Consider the following 12,031-nt stretch of genomic DNA (forward strand, 5'->3'; position numbering starts at 1 on the left):
TTAGTTCAAGGCCCTCCTCTACGCCTTTAGAATACACAGCAGTGATGATTTGTGCTGAGGAAGTGTTTCTTCCCTGGGAGTTTCCTGTACCAATGAAACCTAGATATAGGTTTCATATATATGAATATATATATATATATTTATATAGTCTGAACCTATATCTTTCCTCCTCACAAAACTTTGAAAATAGCAATTTGTGGGATCTAGGAGTGGAAGGGACAGTAATGATCACCTGATCAAATATCATTTTCCAGCTCATTTTACAGATGAGGAAGCTGAGACAAACAGGGTTAAGTGACTTGCCTCAGGTCACACAGCTAGTAAGGATCTGAGGACATATTTGAACTCAGGAAGAGGAGATTTCCTGAATCCAGGCTCAATGCTCTAGATACCTAGGTGCCCCATTATGATGAAGGAACTGGCTTCCAAAGAGAAAAAAAGATTTATTTAAAATCAGATAGCAAGTCAGTAAATAGTAGAAGTGGAATCTGAACCCAGCTCTTCTTACTCTAAATCCAGTATTTGTCTACAGTACCACACTGACTTTCAAACTTGTCAAAGATTCAAGGAAAGTTTTTTTGTTTAACGCAATGTGCCTTACTTAAAAAGGAATAGTACATGATAGACCATGTCCATATCTTGCTATCAGCCCAAGCCTCAGCAGCTGTCCTGAGAAAGGGGCAGGGGAAGGAAAAGAAGCCTTTGGTAACTGCTTGTACATCTTGCCAATTTTCCACGCTGGATTTGATGGATGAGAAAATCCCATTTGACTCTTTAAGAGGTGCCTGAGACTTTCTTTAGGAAAGAATGAAAACCCTCTAGTAACTAGTTCTTTTTTATCTAGTAGATGGAGGAGTAAAGTCTAGAATGATAGCATTTGGAACAAACCTTCATTCTTCCAAAGGGTTATGCTTTGGTCCCATATGTGTTCTTTGAGAGAGGGAGGGAGGGAGAAAAAGAGAGTGGGAGAGAGGGAGAGAGACAGAGAGAGACAAAGGGAATGAGACAGAGAGACAGAGAGCTACAGAGAGAGGAGAGAGATAAAGACAGAGAGACAGAAAGAGAAAGGAGGAGGAGGAAGAGAGAGAGCTGGAGAGAAGAGAGAGAAAAATGGAGAAAGGAGAAAGAGAAAAAGAGAGGAGCACAGAGGGAGAGCTACAGAGAGAGAAAAGAGGAGAGACAAAGAGGAGAAAGGAAAGACAAAGAAAGACACACACACATTGAGAGGGAACATTTGTTAAGCACTTACTGTGTGCCAGACACTGCTAACATTGGGGATACAAATACAAGCAAACAAGGACATACACTCAAAGAGTTTGTATTCTGAAGGGGAAAGGCAACAGATTATAGGGAACTGGAAATCAGGTAGTGGGAGGGAAGGTGGTAATTGAGGAAGAAAAGAAGTCATCTTGAGAGTCAAGTCATGACTAAGGTAAAGTATGACTAAGGCTCCTCTTAAAATAGTAGCCTCATTGCGGAGTCACTAATCCGGAGGGTAGGACTGCTTGGGTAGAAACTTCTTCAGGATAGGAAGGTGATTATTGAAGAGGAGAAAGAAGAGGAACAAGTGACACTAAACTTCGGTTATTTCGGTTATTGTATAGTATCTAAAATATGTTAATATTCCTATAGTCCTTATTTCCTACATTTTTTAAAGATGAAAAACAATCTTCCATTCACATTGTACGTTTGGCCTTAAGCAGTCCTAAAACATTTTTCTCCTTCAGATGAAAATATTTATATTTTCACATATTTAATTATATAATTCACATATTTAATTAATAAAAACTTTCCCAGCTTCTTCCATTGGAATCCTTTCACTCCCTGATGAAATATACTGAGTAGTAGCACTAAGCAATGGGGAAAAAAATCATATTATATGAAGTTATCAACACTGATCAATTTGAAAGCATTTTTCTTATGTATAGATGTGGTCATGTCAATCCTTTGCTCAAAAATCTTCCAGGGTTTCATATTGCCTAGAGTTAAAAATTAAACTCCTTAGCCTGGCATTCAGAACCACCTCTAGCTTTCCTACTATACTGTGTTATACTTTAGCCAAACTGAACTACTCTTTTATCTCCAATAAGACCTTCTGTACTTTTTCATCTCTGTGCCTTTGCTCACAATGTCCTCCTCTTTATCTGATGAATCCCTACCCATCCTTTAAACACTAACTTAAATGTTGCCATCTTTATGAAGTCTTTCTTTCTCCCATAGCATTTTAATCCAAAGATTTTTCCTGATCAACAACTCCCTTTCTTATCCTAGTTGCATTGATTTTGTTCATATAAAAGGTTTTTCAGTTTCATGGACTCATATTTATTAATTTTTAAGTGATTTCCTTTATCCTTTGATAAAAATTTTTCCCTTTAAGATACAGCTATCTATGAAAGGTACCTGACTTGGTCCTATATCACATGACATTTTGTTTTATACTTCTCTAAACTACTTCTATTATATTGTACATTTTCATATGGGCAAGAACTGTCTTGTCTAGATTTTATTGCTTCCTCAGCTTAGCATAGTACTTTGTCCACAGTAGGCACTTTGAAAACGGTGGTTCAGTATCAAATGGATGAAAATGTAGAAATCAGTAACCCAAATGTGAGGTTTGGCTAATATAATCAAATTCAGCACCAGCGTTTTTGGAGAAGAAAGAAAAATATGACAGATCTTTGAGGAACCCAGCATACCTAACTTTTTGAGTTTCATTTGAAAACATTGGCTAGAAGACACCGTTATATGTGCATGTATGTATATATTATGTATATATTTTTGCATTTTATGAATCATAAAATTCCATTAATCCAAAAGAAAAATCTCTTTTGTTTTGTCCTTCCTGCTGAATGCTAAGGTATGCCACTATGAGGAGAGTTGAGTTTTTTCACTTTTTTCTTCCATTACTTCCCCTCTAGTTGGTGGTGTTAATAAGGAGTGAAATACCTAAAAGGATGAAAGGAAAGGGAAGGAAAAAAAGGGGCAATGGGTTTGGATAATCCCCAAACTAGATCATTAGCCACTGAATAATCAAGGGCCAACAGCAAATGTTTGTACTACCTGGCTGGATATATGCAGATATTTCGAAAGGGGAGGTGAGGATGCATGGCGAGTACATTAACTTAAACTCATCTGAAGAGCGGATAAATAGCTACTTAAAAAAAAGATTAAAGGAATCCTGGGAGGAGGAAGACAAGGGAAAGGAGGAGGAGGGAAGAAAGATAAGAGGGAAGATTCCACAAGTGTTCATTAAGCACTTCCAAGGTGCTGGGTCATGGACCTGCAAGGATTAAAAAAATTGTGTATTCCTGCCCACAGGGGAGCTTAAAATTTCTTGGGTGGGGAGGGGGGCAAATATAGTATGAAAAATCTTGAGAAATGTTATACACCCTAGGCTTGGACATTTATTTAACACAAATAGGTTTTAAATGGTTATTTGGGTGGGAGAGTGTGGTCTTTGAGAGGGAGAAGAAAGAAAAAAATTGGCATAGGAGTATTACAATTCTGGTTAGAATTATTTATGTCTCAATGGAAAACTTTTTCCTTTCTTCTGGGTGAGAAGTAAGAATTGGAGAAGAAAAAAAGTTGTTTTGTCTTTTTCTCACCTTGATTCAGCAAGGACATGAAATGAGTTAACTCAGAAAACTGATGCCTTGAATTCCCTCCAAAAATATAATAATCCATCCTGCGGACAGACTATGGGAAAGGCAGGGTTTTTGTAATTGCTACTTAGGGAGAAGGCCATGATTTAACTTTGAATATTTCTGAAGTTTTATTCTAGATTTTTAAGGGACTTGTATTTTTATCTCACAAAATATTTTTATAAAGCTAGGAAATAGTCTCTTGAAGGGTGTGTCTACAAAGCCATTTGAAGACATTTCCCAAGGAAACCATTTTCTTTGCTCTTTAGAGACTGCATAGAATTGATTCCTTTTTTCAGATGGTAGATGTAGCCAAATCATAAGCCCTGGCTGTGTGTAGACACTACCACAATATGGGGTGTCAGAACACATTCTCCATATTTCTTTTTACATGCTCTCGTTCTACCTTGTGCTATAACTTATTTGTGTATATTATCTCCCCCACTAGGCGATAAGTTCTGAGAGGGCAGAGATTTTCTCATATTATTCTTTATGTCCCCTATGGCTCCTAGTGTAGTTTCTTGCATATATTTGGTATTCAGTACCAAAAATTGGGGGGATGCAGCCAAAGCAGTCCTTAGGGAAATATTTCTAACACTAAACCCTTTCATCAACAAAAGAGAAAGAACAATGAATGAATTGTGTAGACAACTAAATTAAAAATTAGAAAAATCAACAAATTTCTAGGTATTTGGTAAATTCCATTCAATTCAAAGAGCATTTATTAAGTACATACTATGCACAGGGCACTAGATGCAGGGTGGCATAGTGGATATATTGCCAACCTTAGGATCAGGACCTGGTTGAGGTCCCATCTCTGATAAATACAGACTGGGTGACCCTTGACTAGTCACAATCTCTCAGTGCTCCAATCAACTTTCTAAGTGTATAAACGGCAGAATTAGTGACAAACTGCATTGGTAGAGAGATTTCTAACTGGAGATTTCTGATAGATAGACAACAGACAGGTAGCTAGCTAGCTATATACAAACACATATACATACCTAAACAGATGGATACATATACATAGATAGCTATGGGTGTGTGTGTGTGTGTGTGCGTACATACATGCATATATGTCTATGTAGATGTATACCAATGAAATCATAGTCTATTTTCCCTCCCTCCCATACCGCCCCCCCCCCCCAAAAAAAAACCAAGAAGAAAGTACAAGGCACCATACCAGGAATGTTATTGAATAAATCTGTGAATTGAGTAACTTTAGTCAGTGAGGTTTCATCATTTATTCTGTATCACCATCACCTAATCATTATCTATACTTTTTTATGTACCTAGATAATGTGGTATGATGGAAAGGATAAGATAATCCTGACTATTGTGCAGGCTTTGCTGCTTATTTTCTGTGTGACTTTGGACAGGTAACTTCATCTCTCTGAACCCCAGCTCTCTCACTTGTGAAATAAGAGTAATAATATTTGCTTTTCTTATATTAATCAAGTATTAGTGATGGTTTAGGCTGATCAAGCAAGGCAAATTTGAAAAACATACAAGCTTCAGAGATCTTTGAGCAATCACTTTCTTTTTTGAAATTTCTGCTACTCTACAGATTCCTCCCAATATAATGATTATATTTCCTTTGGTTCTTTAATTAAAGCCTTGTAAACTGAGGGTGCTTCTCCCTCCACCCACAAGCTGAATCTCAGAAAAGAACTGACTCAGGATCAGCGCCATTCCAATGTGGCTCCTCTCTTCCTCACTTGCCTTCCCTATCATCTTTTCTTCCTGACCTGACTATGACTCAGATTAAAGATTCCTTGCCCCAGTCCCCTCCCTGACAGCAGTGAAAAAGGGCTGTGACCTAGGGTGGTTGCATTAATTAAATACCTACTATGTGCCATGCAATATACTGGAGAGCTCAGAATACATTTTTTTTTTTTTGTGAGGCAATCAGAATTGAGTGACTTGTGGGTCACACAGCTAGTAAGTATAAAATGTCTGAGGACAAATTTGAACTCAGGTCCTCCTGACTCCAGAGTTGGTGCTATATTCACTGCATCACTGAGCTGCCCCAGAATACAATTACAAAGAATGAAGCCATCCATCTTCTCATGAAATATTACCCTAGAAAATTACAATGAAAGATATAGGTTTCTTTGAATGAATCTTAAAATTAAATGACACAAAGCCACTCAAAGTTTCTATATTCTCAATGAAAGGATATCAGTAACTCTGTTTGAGATTATAGAAATGGGGAAGTGTCCCATATGTATAAAAATATTTATAGCAGCTCTCTTTGTGGTGGCCAAAAACTGGAAGTCAAGTTGTGGTATATGAATGTAATGGAATACTATTGAGCTATAAGAAACGATGAACAGGAAGACTTCAGAGAGGCCTGGAAGGACTTATATGAACTGATGCAGAGTGAAAGGAGCAGAACCAGGAGAACTTTGTGCACAGTAACAACCACAGTGTGCGAGGAATTTTTCTGTAGACTTAGAACTTCATTGCAATGCAAGGACTTAAAAAATTCACAATGGACTCTTGAGGCAAAATGCCTTCCACATCCAGAGACAGTACTATGGAACTCAATTGCAGAATGAAGCAGACTATTTTCTTTTGTATTATGTTTTTTTTATGGTTTCTCTCATTCATTTTAATTCTTCTGTGCAACATGACTAAGGTGAAAATGTATTTAATAGGAGTGTAAGTGTAGAACCTATGTAAGATTGTATGCTGTCTCAGGGAGGGAGTGGGAAGGGAGGGGAGAAGGAGGAAGAGGGAGAGGAAAAAATCTAAGATGGATGGAAGTGATTGTAGAACACAGAAAACAAATAAAATAATTTTAAAAAATTCTATTTGGACAATATAGAAAATTCTTCAATATCCCATTATTGAGACCCAGACCCTAGATATCAACAACTCTATTTGAACAATATAGAAAATTCTCCAATCTCCTATTACTGAGACCCAGGATCTTCTCCCAACTAGGCCAAGGACCTGGTATGTTAAATATAGTATACTAAAAGTGATTTTTTAAAAAATCACATCTATGATTTCATTGGTCAGAGGCAGGACTTCAGTGAATTTCTTCCTGACCCTAAGGCTATGTTTTTATCCGCTATACCACTCTATCTCTCTAACTAAAACTGATCATTATAATAATTTCTTATACTTGTATGGTGTTTTCTAGTTTTCAAACCACAAACATTAGCTATTATCTGCTCCTCCCAACAACCCCAGGAGGTAGACAGGGTTGTGGTACTATTCCCATTTTTCAGATAAAGAATCTGAGGCTTAGAGAGGTTAAAGCTAGTTGCCCAAGACGATGTGATTAGTAAGTGGGAGAGTCCGAAATACTAGGTTTGAGTATCAGCTCCAAGTCTTTCTAACATACTAGTTTAAAATGGGGGGCACTAGAGGAGGCTGTTCTGGAGGTAGGCGTGAGACCAGATAAGTAGTAATAAAAATTTGTTATTATATTTATAGACTTCTAAGCAGCAAAATAAGTTCAGCATGCAATATTCTTCTAGAATCTTTTGAATTTGTGGTTTAAATGTCTCCTCACCTCTGGTGTGTATGCATACAGGCGTGGTAACCCCTGAAATGGCAAATAATTCACACATATTATTTCTACCATTGGAATGTAACCTAATACATTTTATGACACAACGAAAAGCTATACTTTTATTTCAAATACAGCTTAGTCCCCTTGAAAATGTGTATTTCCCCTTTTTATTCTATGATCAACCAAAATTGGTAAGTCACGGTCACACCATAGTAGTTCACAGGAATTAGAGTTTACTTCAAGACTTTCAGTTGTTAAAGCATCTCTAATAGAATTTCAGTTTTAAGAGTTTCTGTTTTATTAGTGGCTATTAAAAGCATCATTGACTACTTGAAAGCAAATATAGCTCTAAGCTTCTTATTACTGGGTTTCAAACAGGTGTCATATATTTGAGACATTTCTTGTCTACCAGGTACTATGCCTACAATTCAAGTGACAGCCACCAGGTGGCTGGTGATGCCTACATTGTGGTCTCCAGCTTAGCGGACCTGTTTCCCATAGGTGTGGTTACAGTGTATCTAGGATTAAGAGAAGCCAATGTGCACTAAAAATTCAATAAGAATTCATAAAGGTGAGAAATTTGACCCATGAATGATCCTTTTTAGGGAATATTCAGTCAACAAGCATTTATTAAATGCTGGATTCTTAAAAATACAAAAATAAAACAACCTCTGCCTTTGAGGACCTTACACTTGTATGGCAAGAGACATAAAAAGATGTACATGCATATGTACCTATGTAAACTATATTCAAATGAGAAATAAGGTATTTTGATAGTGATGGCCTCGAAGATAGAAGAGATGAGGAGAGGCCTCATGTAGAATGGGGATTTTGAGGCAAGTTTTGAAGGAAGCCAGAGATTTTGAGAGGTGCCAGTTTAGATCATTCCAGGCATAAGGGACCCTCGTTGCAAAGATATGCAGCTACCTCGTTTATTAGTAAAGCTCGAGACAATTTTTTTGAATCCACAGCTAATAAAAGATGGCATTTTTATCTTTATGTACTTATGCCTTCCCTTTAAGAAGGGAAGAGAAAAAAATAAAACCCTTCAGAAGCCAGCATTGTTTTATAATGACAGCCCGGATGTGCTACTTTTCATGCTTTTTGCATTTGGATTTTTTTTAAAGTTGCCATTTAACTTCCAGTTAAAGTACATTTTGTCTCTAAAATAGATTTTTCTAATCTTTATAAATTCTGCTAAAGTAGAAAATGACCCTTCTCCATGCAGTCAAATACTTTCTGGTTGTGTAGACTTGCCCTACTTGGTAAGGTGACTGTGTTGATGACAGGGGTTGATACCCATTGGAATTCAAGCCATTGAGAAACCAATACATCTTCGGATCCATATATTTGGGGGAAGATGTGTGTAGGGAGCTGAATTCTTCATAGCTCTAGAAGTTGGCTTAGTGACTAGAATGCTGAATTTGGAGTCCAAAGGCTCTGAGTTTGAATCTTGCTTTGGACACTTAATAGCTGTGTGACTCTTGAGTAAGTCACTTGCCTCTCTCAATCTCAGTTTTCTCATCTGTAAAATGAGGGCATTGGACTTGGTGGATTTCAAGATCCCTTTCCAGCTCTACATCTGTGATCCTGTTGTCCTATGATTTTGCAATGTCTGTGGTCAAGGATTCTGGGTGTGTTCAATACTATCCCTGTTGTAGTATGCAAATATCTTATCGTGATAATCTCATTTGTAGGATGCAAGCCATTCAAAGTGATAGAATTTATAGAAGCTTCCTCTGACTGGTTTGGTCCACCTCCAGTCAACTTAAATTTTTTGTTGTCGTTGTTCCACAGCATGCCTACAGCCTTCATCACTATCTTTCAATTATCCTGCTTTCTCATGCTGATGGATTGGCCAATCCTTGCCCTGATATTTGGTCAGCAGTTTACACGCTTGCTTAGTTGTGAATATACTACCTTGCTTTTAATTTTTGAAGTAAATTGTTTGGTCAGCTATTCCTCTCTTTCTCGGTCAGTGACTCTTCAGGGGGGAAAGCCTCTTCTCTAAAACACTCATAGGTCCAGCCAACTTAGGTAAGCCTTTTAAAATGTCCTCATCTCTCATCTCTTCCTTGTTCTTTTGCTCCTCTTCCCTTTGTGTCTTCTTTTTTGTTCTTTTGTTAATTAATTTTTTTTTCAATTGACCGAAGTCTATTTTCTCTCTCCCACCTTTCACCAATGGAAAAAAAAAAAAAAAGGAAAATCAAAATCTTTCTAGTAAATATGCATTAGTAAAACAAAACATTCTCACACTCATTGTGTCTAAAAACATACTTCATTCTTCATCTCAACTCTATTACCTCTCTGTCAGGAGATGGGTAGCATTCTTCAACACTGGTCCTTTGGAATCAAGGAATTCCTCTGATCAGAGATCTTCGATCTTTCAAAGTTGTTTTTTTTTTACTATGTTATTATTTTATAAATTGTTTTCTTGGCTCTGCTCACCACTCTTTATCACTTCATGTGTCTTCCCAGGTTTCTTTGAAACTGTCTCATTCATCATCTCTCACAGCATAAACTTTTATTGCATTCATATGCCATAACTTGTTTGGCCATCCCCCATTTGATGGACACCCTCTTAGTTTCCAGTATTTTACCACTACAAAAAAAACTGCTATAATTATTATTGTATATATCCTTTGTACCCTTTTACCAGTCTTGCATCTCTGATGGTGATCAATTTGACTTCTGAGTTAAACCCAAACATTTAAAAAAATATTTTATTTTTTCTCCCAATTACATGTAAAAACAATTTTTAACATTTTTTTAAGTTTTGAGTTCCAACTTTTATCCTTTCCTCACCCCACTTCAAGATATAAACCTAGGAATTAAGGTGATAAGCATGGAATTTATTTTTTTGTTCCAGACCTATAATTTTATTGATATAAGGGAACTGAGGAGTAAATCTCCTCTACTAAATCAGATCAGTAACTGTCTGACAGCTTCTAGTCTTTTGGAGTTGCTTAGGAGGAACTAAGAGGTTCCATGGTGGTATAAACAATATGTGGTGCCCAGGAGTTGGGAGAACCTGAACTCACATCTTTATAACTCCAAGACCAGGACTTTATTCACTACTCCAACTGTCTCTCGATCATAAAATAAGGTGTATATGCTCTAGAAATGAAGGCCCTCTAGACATCTTTTTATACCTACTACTTTTCATATTTGATTCTCCATCATATTTGATTTGATTCTTGAATAACTATTAAAAAATCACAGTGATTCAGCATCCCTACCTTACAGGTAATACATATAGAAAACTGTTCAGAAATATACCAAGTCATCAGTGCCATATATCCAACCACAATGGAACCAGACTTTATGCTTTTGTCTCTGTGTCTGTCTTCTTTCAGAGTAATTCAGAAAGGTGGGTTAGTGAAAAGGAGGCACTTTAAAGAGCATCTTAAGAGGAGATGTCAGCCAGAAGAAGGAAGGGTACAAGATAGATGCATGCTCTGCTCTGACATTCCAATACCATGGCTTTCTGAGATTCTTCCTATAGGACCTGTTCCCTCCTAGGGGACAAAACTGTAGAGTAAGCCTCTTTCTGTTGGCTCACACCAGCTGTCTTTGAAACTGCTCATGATTTGCCAACCCTCTGAAACCTGATCCCCAAAGGTCTTGGAAAGTATGCTTGGCAGGCCAGAGCAGAAGCACCCCTTTTCCTGGCCTGATGCTTGTTATTAGGAGTCCAAGGAAAAAAGGAATAGAAATACCACATGGTTAGAAAGTCCATGATGTCCATAACAGCTGTGCTGTCTCATAAGAGTTAGCATTTTTCTCTTTGCGTGGTATCTACCTCCAGCAAGACCCTACCTATGTAGAGAGAGTTGGTCAGTGTCGTTGTCAAAAGTCTTTTCCCCTGACTTGCAAAACCTCTAAGTTTTGAAGGCATTTAGATCAGTAACTGTGGGATTTATAACTGCTTGATAAGAAGATGTTTTTAAAAAAAGCACAGCAATCCATTTCTATTATGCTTTAAGGTTTAAAAATCACTCTTCTTGCAACAACCAATTGTGAAAGATAGTTGTATGCCTATTTCATAGCCAGGAAAAGTGAGGCATGGAAAGGTGAAGTTATCTTCCCATGCATGATCTTGCCTTCCAACTTCAAGTCTAATATTCTTCAATCATAACCTGTCACCTTGCTGTCTTATTCCCCTCCATTCTGCAATCCCCTCCATGCTGCTTTTCCCATGTGATACTCCATAACCTGACTGAGCATTTTCACTCCAAACTGGGAACTGTCTCCCTCCTCATCTCCATTTCCTGGCCTTCTTGGCTTCTTTCATTATCACCGTAAGTCCTACTTTCTACAAGAAGCCTTTCCTCGTCCTCCTTAGTCTTAATTCCTTCATTCAGAGACTACCCACATGTTATCCTGTAAACAGCCTGTTTGGACATTAGTTGTTCGCATAGACCATGAGCTTCTTGAGAGCAGGGACTCTTTTCCTCCTTTCTTTCTATCTCCAGAACTCAAAACACAGGTGCTTAATAATGCTAGTTGACTGACTTTCCACTTGCTACATCTTAAAAGTGAGGAGGCAGATCTAGTTAAGTTCCAAGACTTGATCAGACAGATAAAGGGTATGAGATGACATCTGAGTAAGAAGAGAACTCATCTTACCTAGTTCAGGGTGTGGATTATCTTTACTATTTTTTTTTGTCAGAACAGAAGGACTCTGCCAAGCCCACTGAGTCAGTTCCTGTAACAAATATTCATTGTCCGGATGTTATATAACCTTGTCAGAATTTATATCTTCACTGATTGTGCTCTCCAAGAGTGATAGAGGATTTGGAGTAGAGGATGATGGAGAGGAGTGTAGGGGTTGAGGGAAATCTGTTGCCCAGGGCTAATGTTT

At 37.6% G+C, this 12,031-nt stretch overlaps 1 protein-coding gene across 2 annotated transcripts in view; it reads left to right on the forward strand.

Annotated features, from left to right (window-relative positions):
- The window catches only part of PRKAR1B (protein kinase cAMP-dependent type I regulatory subunit beta), a 247,453-nt gene that overhangs the window by 202,929 nt on the left and 32,493 nt on the right, over positions 1-12,031 (forward strand). The window lies entirely within an intron of this gene.

Source organism: Notamacropus eugenii, chromosome 3 (assembly GCF_028372415.1).
Source record: "Notamacropus eugenii isolate mMacEug1 chromosome 3, mMacEug1.pri_v2, whole genome shotgun sequence".
Lineage (NCBI taxonomy): Eukaryota > Metazoa > Chordata > Mammalia > Diprotodontia > Macropodidae > Notamacropus > Notamacropus eugenii.